The sequence below is a fragment of the Arachis hypogaea genome, chromosome 11 (assembly GCF_003086295.3).
Source record: "Arachis hypogaea cultivar Tifrunner chromosome 11, arahy.Tifrunner.gnm2.J5K5, whole genome shotgun sequence".
Taxonomy (NCBI): Eukaryota; Viridiplantae; Streptophyta; class Magnoliopsida; order Fabales; family Fabaceae; genus Arachis; species Arachis hypogaea.
The window spans coordinates 5,184,626-5,193,492 of record NC_092046.1 but is presented as its reverse complement, the minus strand read 5'-3'; positions in this window follow the sequence as shown (position 1 = coordinate 5,193,492).

Below are 8,867 nucleotides of genomic sequence, written 5' to 3'. Positions count from 1 at the left end.
GGTGTGTGAGTGAGAAAGAGGGGTCAATGTTTAAAACGTTGAAAGAAGAAGGGGTCTGGGTGCGAGATATAATTATAATAATAATACATTTATATATAAAATATATATTTTTAAAAAATATTTTTTTTATTTTTTATTTTAAATTAATTAACCGCTAAAAAATTATATCAATTCTAACCGATTAATTAATTTTTTTATTGGTTTGTTTTCAATTGAACCGGATCGGTCTCATAATTGAATCGACAAATTCAGTTGGATTATCAAAATTATAGTTTTATTTTATAAATAAATAAATAAACATAACACTATTTTTTGTGTATATTTTATTTTGTACATGTTTTTATTATAAAAAAATTACATGTTTTTATAATATAAAATATAAAATTTTTATATTTTTACTTTTTAACAATTAATTTTAAAATAATAAAAAATGCAAAATATTGTATAAAAAATGGTATATATATAATTTGTAAACAACAAAAATAGTAGATTGGTGTCGTGAGGAAATAAGCAAAGCATTTATGAAAAATGCTATTTACCCTTTAAAATTTAGTCTTTAGTCAACTTTTTTTTAAATTTATTATTATTTAATTCATTTAAATATCCATTTTTCACGTGTAAGTTGTTTAAAAAATTAGGAAAGTTATTTATTTTTTATTTTTTTCTAAAAACTAAATAAAAAATAATATTTAAAAATATGTAGTTGCATTGTTTATTAGGATTTAAAGTATTAAGTTATTATTGAAACCATTACTATTTGTTTCTATGATTAGTTTACCCATTCTTATAGAGTTCTTGTATTTAAAATGTTTAGTGGTTGAGCTTATATATATCCATACACATTATTCTAATAGTTAGACTTTTAACTAATAAGATCACTGATTCTATTTTTCATTCCAACTTTTTTTTCTATTACCCTTGTTTTAATATGGTATCACGAGCGACACCGATTCGGACCTGGAACTTTTTCAATCTTTATTTTTTTTTCTCTTGTTTCTTTTCCTTTTCCATGGCTTCCACCTCTAATTAAATCCAAAAAAAATCAGCTTGTTCACGTTGTTAATAAACTAAATGAAAATTCTTTTCTTCCATAAAAACAAATTGTCTTGTCCATAATTTTCTCTCAAAAATTTGAAAATCATCTTGATGAAAGCAAAACCCTAATCCAATTTACCACAGAAGCTAACAAAGCTACTGGAAATGAATCCTCCACCTATCAAGCATGGATTGAACAAGATTATGCGATCCAAACTTGGCTATTGTCTTCTATGGATATTTCTTTTCAGAATTGTATGGTTAGATGCACTCGAGTTCATCAAATTTGGGATCGTCTCAACACATACTTTGCGACTCACACCAAATTCCGCATCAAACAACTCAAGACCCAATTAAAATTCATCAAGAAACTTACCCTTCTTGCCACTGAATATCTCCTTCAAATCAAGAAGATTGTAGACCTTCTTGCTGTAGTTGGTTCTCCCTTTACAATTGATGAACATGTTGATACTATTCTTGAGGGTTTGACTATAAAGTCTTCCGCACCTTTATTCAGAAAAGAACCATGGACATTCTCGAACTTGAAGCATTCCTCATGTATTTTAAATTTCATGCACATTATTGTTGTGTTAGATCTTCTCATTCTAAACAAATCCTTTTGCATGGTACTGAAACAAATAGTATTTACAAATTTCATAATGTGAATGTTTCTGTCACTATTCTCTCCATGCACCAAAAGCCTTTTATACTAACATTGTTTCTCGTGATCTTTGGCATAAACACCTTGCTCATGCCTCTTCTAGAATATTGCCTTAGCTCTCCAACATGTCTCTATTCCTTATTTTAATAATATCACTGCTACATCCCTTTGTGATGCCTGTTGCAAGGCCAAAAATCATCAACTTTTTCATTTTTCATCTCATCACTCTTACTCTCATCCCCTTGACCTCATCTTTGCTAATCTTTGGGGTCCCTCCCCTATCCATTTCTCATTCAATTTTCGATATTATTTGTCTATTGTTGATGCGTACTCTGACTACACTTCTATCTTTAAACTTCTCAATAAGTTCCAAACAATCACTGCCCTCAAACAATACAAGGTTTTCATTGAAAATCTCACTGGATACTCTATTAAATGCATTCAAACTGATAATGGAGGAGAATTTACATCTCATGCTTTCACAGATCTTCTTTTAAACCCGGACATCACACATATAGACTCGCCTGTCCTTATTCTCATCCTCAAAATGGTAAAGTCAAATGAAAGCATCGTCACATAACTGAGTTAGGCTTATCCATGCTTGTTAATGCCTCTCTCCTTCTCAAATTTTGACATGATACTTTTACTTGCGCCACATACATTATTAATCATCTTCCATCTCCACCTCTTAACAATAAATCTCTCTTTGAGCTCCTCTATCATCAAATTCCTTATTACACTTTTTTTCGTATTTTTGGATGTCTTTTCTATCCTTATCTTCATTGTTACAATAAATATAAACTTGAACAGTGATCCAAGCCTTGTGTTTTCCTTCGTTATGCCACCAACCACAAGGGTTATAAGTGTTTGGCTTCGGATGGCAAAATTTATGTCTCTCGTTATGTTCGTTTTGATGAAACCACTTATCCATATCATTCACTTTTCCCTAATCATTCATCAAAATCTTCATCCTCTTTTCGATCCACTCCTCTTTCTTGTCCAATTATTTCTATCACAACTTATCCTGTTCCTCATCCACCTTTTTTACCCATTTTACCATCACCCTTTCATACTACTCTCTCTTTACCACCTACTACTACTTCTACAAATTCTTCTTCATCTTCATCTAAGTCAGCCACACTTATTTTTTCTAACATCCCTATCACTGGGATTGATGTTCCTATCCTCAATAATCCACCTCCTATAAACACTTATCCCATGCAAAGGCGTGCCAAATCCGGCATCACAAAATCCAAAGCCTACTGCACTACTCTTCAATCTCAAGCTAATTTATCTACCATTCCCTCTAATGTTGATCAAGCTATGCAATTTCTGGAGCAGAAAACTGCAATGCTGGAAGAGTATAATGCTCTTCTTAAAAATCGAACTTAGAAAATTGTTAACCCACCTTCTAATGCCATTGTCATTGGCTGTCGGTGGCTTTTCACCATCGAGCAAAATTCAGATGGCACTCTTAAAAGGCACAAAGTACGCCTTGTTGCAAAAGGGTTTCACCAAAAAGAGGACCTAGATTTTGATTAAGTGTTTAACCAATTAACCCGATAGTTAAACCAGCCACCATAGGTATTCTCCTCACTTTGGCTCTGTCCAAAGGTTGGCACATTTGCCAATGTGACTTCAATAACGCATTCGTTAATGGCAAATTAGATAAAGATGTTTTTATGCTTCAACCACCTGGCTTCACATCTTCTAATTCACATGCTGTTTGCAAGCTTCATAAGGCCCTTTATGGCCTTAAACAAGCACCTCGTACCTGGTTCACCACACTTACAAATACTCTTCACAACTTTGGTTTTCATCACACAAAATCTAATCACTCACTTTTTATTTGCACTACACCTACTAACACTACTTACATACTTATTTATGTTGATGATATTCTTCTTACAGGGACTGACCAAGCCACTATTAATCATCTTATTTCTCAATCGAATGCTGTCATTTTTCTTAAAGATTTAGGCACTTTAAATTATTTTCTTGGCATTAAAACTACTTTCTTATCTAACTCTCATGTTGTTTTGTCTCAATCCAAGTATATTAAGGACCTTCTTATGCTTAATGTCAAACCCATTCCCACCCTATGGCTACGACACTCAAATTAAGCAATCATGGTGATGATATCTTTGAGGACCCAACATTGTATTATTCCATCATTGGGGGCCTCCAATATGCGACTGTTACTCGCCCTGAAATATCATACTCAGTAAACAAAATTAGTCAATATATGCACAGACACTCACTCTCATTGGTCAACAGTGAAACACGTGTGGTGTTATCTTGCTGGATCACTACATCATGGTTTGGAGTTCTTTTCTAATTCAGACTTGCATTTAATTTCCTATAGTGATTCTAATTGGGCTAATGATATAGATGACAGGAAATTCCCATCTGGATTCTGTGTCTACTTGGGGACCAACCTAATTTCTTAGAAAGCAGTAGGAAGCAAGTCAAGGTGAGCCGCAGCAGCACCAAAGCCGAGTTTTGCAGCATTGCTTCAACCATGGAAGAACTTCTCTGGCTTCAGATATTGCTCAATGAACTTCATATTCATGTTTTTCATTCTCCTGTAATCTTTTGTGACAACCTAAGTACATGTCTCTTGGCTGCTAATCTTGTCCTCCATGGTCGATCCAAACACTTCGCCCTTGACATGGGTAGCAAATAAGCAACTTTTTGTCAATCACATCCCCTCCTCAGCTCAAGTCGCTGACATCCTTACGAAGCCCCTTCCAGAAACTAGCTTCAACTTCTTCAAATCCAAACTTAGAGTGCTCTCGTCTGACCCGCCTCTAAGTTTGGGGGAATATTAGGACTTAGAGTATTAAGTCATTGTTGAGACCATTACTATTTGTTTCTATGATTAGTTTACCAATTCTTGTAGACTTCTTGTATCTGAAACATTTAGTGGTTGAGCTTATATATATATATATACACTATTGTAGTAGTTAGGCTTTTAACTAATAAGATAACTGATTCTATTTTTTATTCCAACTTTTTTTCTATTACCCTTGTTCCAATATGCATGAAGGGTAATATAGTATAGTATTTCATGTAGTTGAAGTGTTTGAATATATTATATTTTTAAATGTACAGGGAATCGGCCTCTTTATAGAGGAATTACAGAAATAGAAATAACTATAAAATAGGAAAGAAGGGAAAAATACTAGCCTAAAATAAAGAAAAGATTTCTAATCATAAAATTCCTAAAATTAAGTTAAACCAAAAAAGGAAAAGATTTATAATTAATTCTATTTACATAAAAGATTCATGAAAGGAATTAAGAATTTGATTTTGATTTGATCTAGTCAACACTCCCCCTCAAGCTGGCTTGAAGATATCATTCATTGACAGCATGCTTATTATGCTATCAAAAGTCTTCTTAGGTAATCCTTTAGTTAGAACATTTGCTAATTGTTCCGTGGTTGGAACATATGAGATGCAAATCTGTCCTCTCTCAACCTTTTTCCTGATAAAATGCTTGTCAATTTCAACATGTTTAGTTCTATCATGCAACACTGGATTATGAGAAATAGAAATTGCAGATTTGTTATTACAATACAACTTCATTGGTGGAGAAATGGAAACTTTTAGTTCTTGTAGGATTTTCTCTACCCATAGTGCTTCATATATTCCATGAGCCACTGTTCTAAACTCAGCTTCTGCACTACTTCGTGCCACAACACTCTATTTTTTAATCCTCTAACTAACCAGGTTTCCGCCAACAAAAATATAATACCCAGATGTTGACCTTCTATCCATGACATTCCCAGCCTAATCTGCATCTGTATAAGCTTCTACTTGAAGATGTCCATGATTTTTGTAGAGTAACCCTTTCCCAGACGACCCCTTCAAGTACCTTAGGATTCTAAAGACAGTATCCATGTGTTCTTGACCAGGTGAATGCATAAACTGGCTTACCATGCTCACATCAAAGGCCATATCCGGGCGTGTATGGGATAAATAGATTAACCTCCCTACCAACTGCTGATATCTCTCTTTGTCCATTACATTTTTTTGGTTCAGGTGGCTTCAATGTTAAATTAGGCTCTATCCTCTATAGGTGTTTCAGCAGCTTTACAACCAAGTAATTCCATATCTTTTAAAAGATCTAGGATGTACTTTCGTTGGTTCATAAAAATGCCTTCCTTAGACCTTGCAAATTTAATTCCAAGGAAGTATTCTAATGAGCCAAGTTCTTTGATTTCAAATGCTTTGGCAAGTTTTTCCTTCAAGTCTTTTAGCTCTAAAAAATCACCACCTGTCAGAATAATGTCATCCACATATACAATTAAGATGGCAGTTTTATTAGTTGCTGAATGTTTATAGAAAAGTGTATGGTCAGCTTCGTTTTGAGTATAACCAAGTCCCTTCACCATCATTCCAAGTCGTTCAAACCAAGCTCTTGGGGATTGTTTCAATCCATAGAGAGATTTCTTTACTTTGCACACTTTATTCCTCCCTAGTTCAGCCTCAAATCTAGGTGAAAGTTTCATAAACACCTCTTCTTCTAGCTCCCCATTCAGGAAAGCATTCTTTATATCCAATTGATGTAAAGGCCGATTGTAATTCGTAGCAAGAGATAAGAGAATCCACACAGAGCTGAGTTTGCAAACTGGAGCAAAAGTCTCTCGATAGTTCACTCCATAGGTTTGTGTATATCCCCTAACTACTAACCTAGCCTTATACCTCTCTATGCTTCCATCAGCATTGCACTTGATGGTAAAAATCCACCTGCAGCCAACCAATTTTGTATTCTGTGATAGATCTACAATCTCCCAAGTTTCATTCTTCTTGAGTGCATGCCACTCTTCCATCACTGCTAATTTTTAGTTGGGATCATCTTGTGCTTCCTCTATATTTCTAGACTCAAACAGATTTGTAATTTTAGAAGTAAAAGCTCAATATTTTTTAGAAAAATTTTGGTAAGAGACATAATTGAAAATAGGATGGTTGGTGCTGATTTGGAGTACCTTTTTGGTGCAGGTTCTGGTTTCTTTCCTAAGGGCTATTGGCAAGTTGTTATTAGAAGTGACAATTTCAAATTTACCTTGAAGTTCCTGAAGTACTACAGTTGGGCCGTCTTCCGGGTTTTCAGATTGGACTGGTACAGAGATGATGGGCTGGTCTCTAGTCTTCTTGGGATATTTCTGAACATAATACCAAAGCGCCTTTTTGATTGTGGTATTTCTTTTTCTGTTTGGATTCTAACTAATTTTGGCACAATTTTAGAATTGGTTTTCACATCTTGTTTTACAATTGTTTCAGAATTTACTTGATTAGTGAAAGTTGTATCCTCAAAATATAAGATAGGAGTGGGTAAAGGTCCATGCAAAAAAATTTCTTCCTTTAGACTCTCCCCTTGAAGAGAAGTTTTCTGAAAAAATGTTTCATGTTCCAAAAAAGTAACATTCATGCTTACATAAAATTTCTTGGTGTGTGGATTGAAATATTTATAACCCTTTTGACTTGGAAAATATCCAATAAAAATGCATTTTTATGCCCTTAGATCAAGTTTACTTCGATATGAAGGTGTATGTAAAAATACAGTGAAACCAAATACTTTTAAAGGTAAGTCAGAATGCAACCTACATGCTGAAAAATTCTTTTTGAAAGTATCCAACGGTGTACAGTAATTTAACATACGTGTGGGCATTCGATTTATGAGATAGGCTGCTGTTAGGACAGCATCTCCCCATAAATACTTTGGAACATTACCCTCAAACATAATGCCACGTGCTACTTCAAGAAGATGTTTATTCTTCCTTTTAGCAATGCCATTTTGTTGGGGTGTATTGGGCATGTAGATTGATGTTGAATACATTTCTTTTGAAGAAATTCACCAAGATTTTTATTAAAGTATTCAGTGCCATTATCACTTTTTAATATTGAAATTTTTGTGTCAAACTATGATGCACAGACACTGACACGGACACGGGACACGACACGATACGGGACACGCCGACACGCAAATTTTAAAATCTTATATGACACGGAGACACACATACATATAAAATATAAAGTATTTTTTTTAGATAAATTATAATAATATTTTAATATTTTATTGATATTAAAATATAAATTAAATTTTTAAATTATTTTTAATGTCTTATTTTAATTATATCAAGTATTTAAAATATTTTTTTTATATCTAAATTTATTTTAAGAATATATATTAAGAATAAGACCGAACACGCTGATACGTGATGGTATTTAGGTGTGTCCAAGTGTATCCGGAGAAGAATTTTTTATTTTTTATTGAGACACGGTTTGGACACAGTAGACACGTGTGTCGGATGAGTGTCAGTGAGTCTCATGCCCAAAATGTGTCCAACACGCAGACACGACAACTCAACAAAGTGTCTGTGCTTCATAGGTGTCAAATTGTGTTTCTACCATTGTTGAAAAATACTGAAAAATTTTTGAAACCTTAGATTTTTTATGCATGAGATAGATCCAACATAGTCGTGTGTGGTCATCGATAAAAGTTACAAACCATTTTTTTCTAAATTGAGTTGTTATTTTCAATGGACCCCGTACATCACTATGAATCAAGTGGAAAGGTTTAGATGCATAATAAGGTTGAGAGTAATAAGGAGCTCTATGACTCTTTGAACGAATACAACTTTCACATTTAAGTAAAGAAGAATTAATATTCGTAAACAAACTTGGAAACAAATGTTTGAGATATGGAAAACTAGGGTATCCTACTCTATTGTGCCAGAGCATTATTTGGTCCTTTATAGGCATAGAACTTATACCACTAAATTCTTGAGCTATTTTATCCTCCAAAATATCCTCAAAATGATAAAGCCCATCCATAATCTTAGCACTGCTAATCATCTTCTCCGAGGTCCGGTCCTGAAAAATACCATGAGTATCAAAGAATTTCACAGCACAATTGGAATCTTTGCAAATTTTACTAATAGAGAGGAGATTGCAAGAAAGCTTTGGTACATGTAACACATTTCTTAGGTCAATATTTTTGGACAGTTTTATTGTACCTTTTCCAGCAATAGATAAAAAATTACCATCAGCAACTCTAATTTTCTCATTTTCAAAGTAAGGAGAATAAGTTTTAAATAAACGGGAAAGACTGGTCATATGGTCAGATGCACCTGAATCGACAATCCATGGTGTTTGAGGTGCAGTT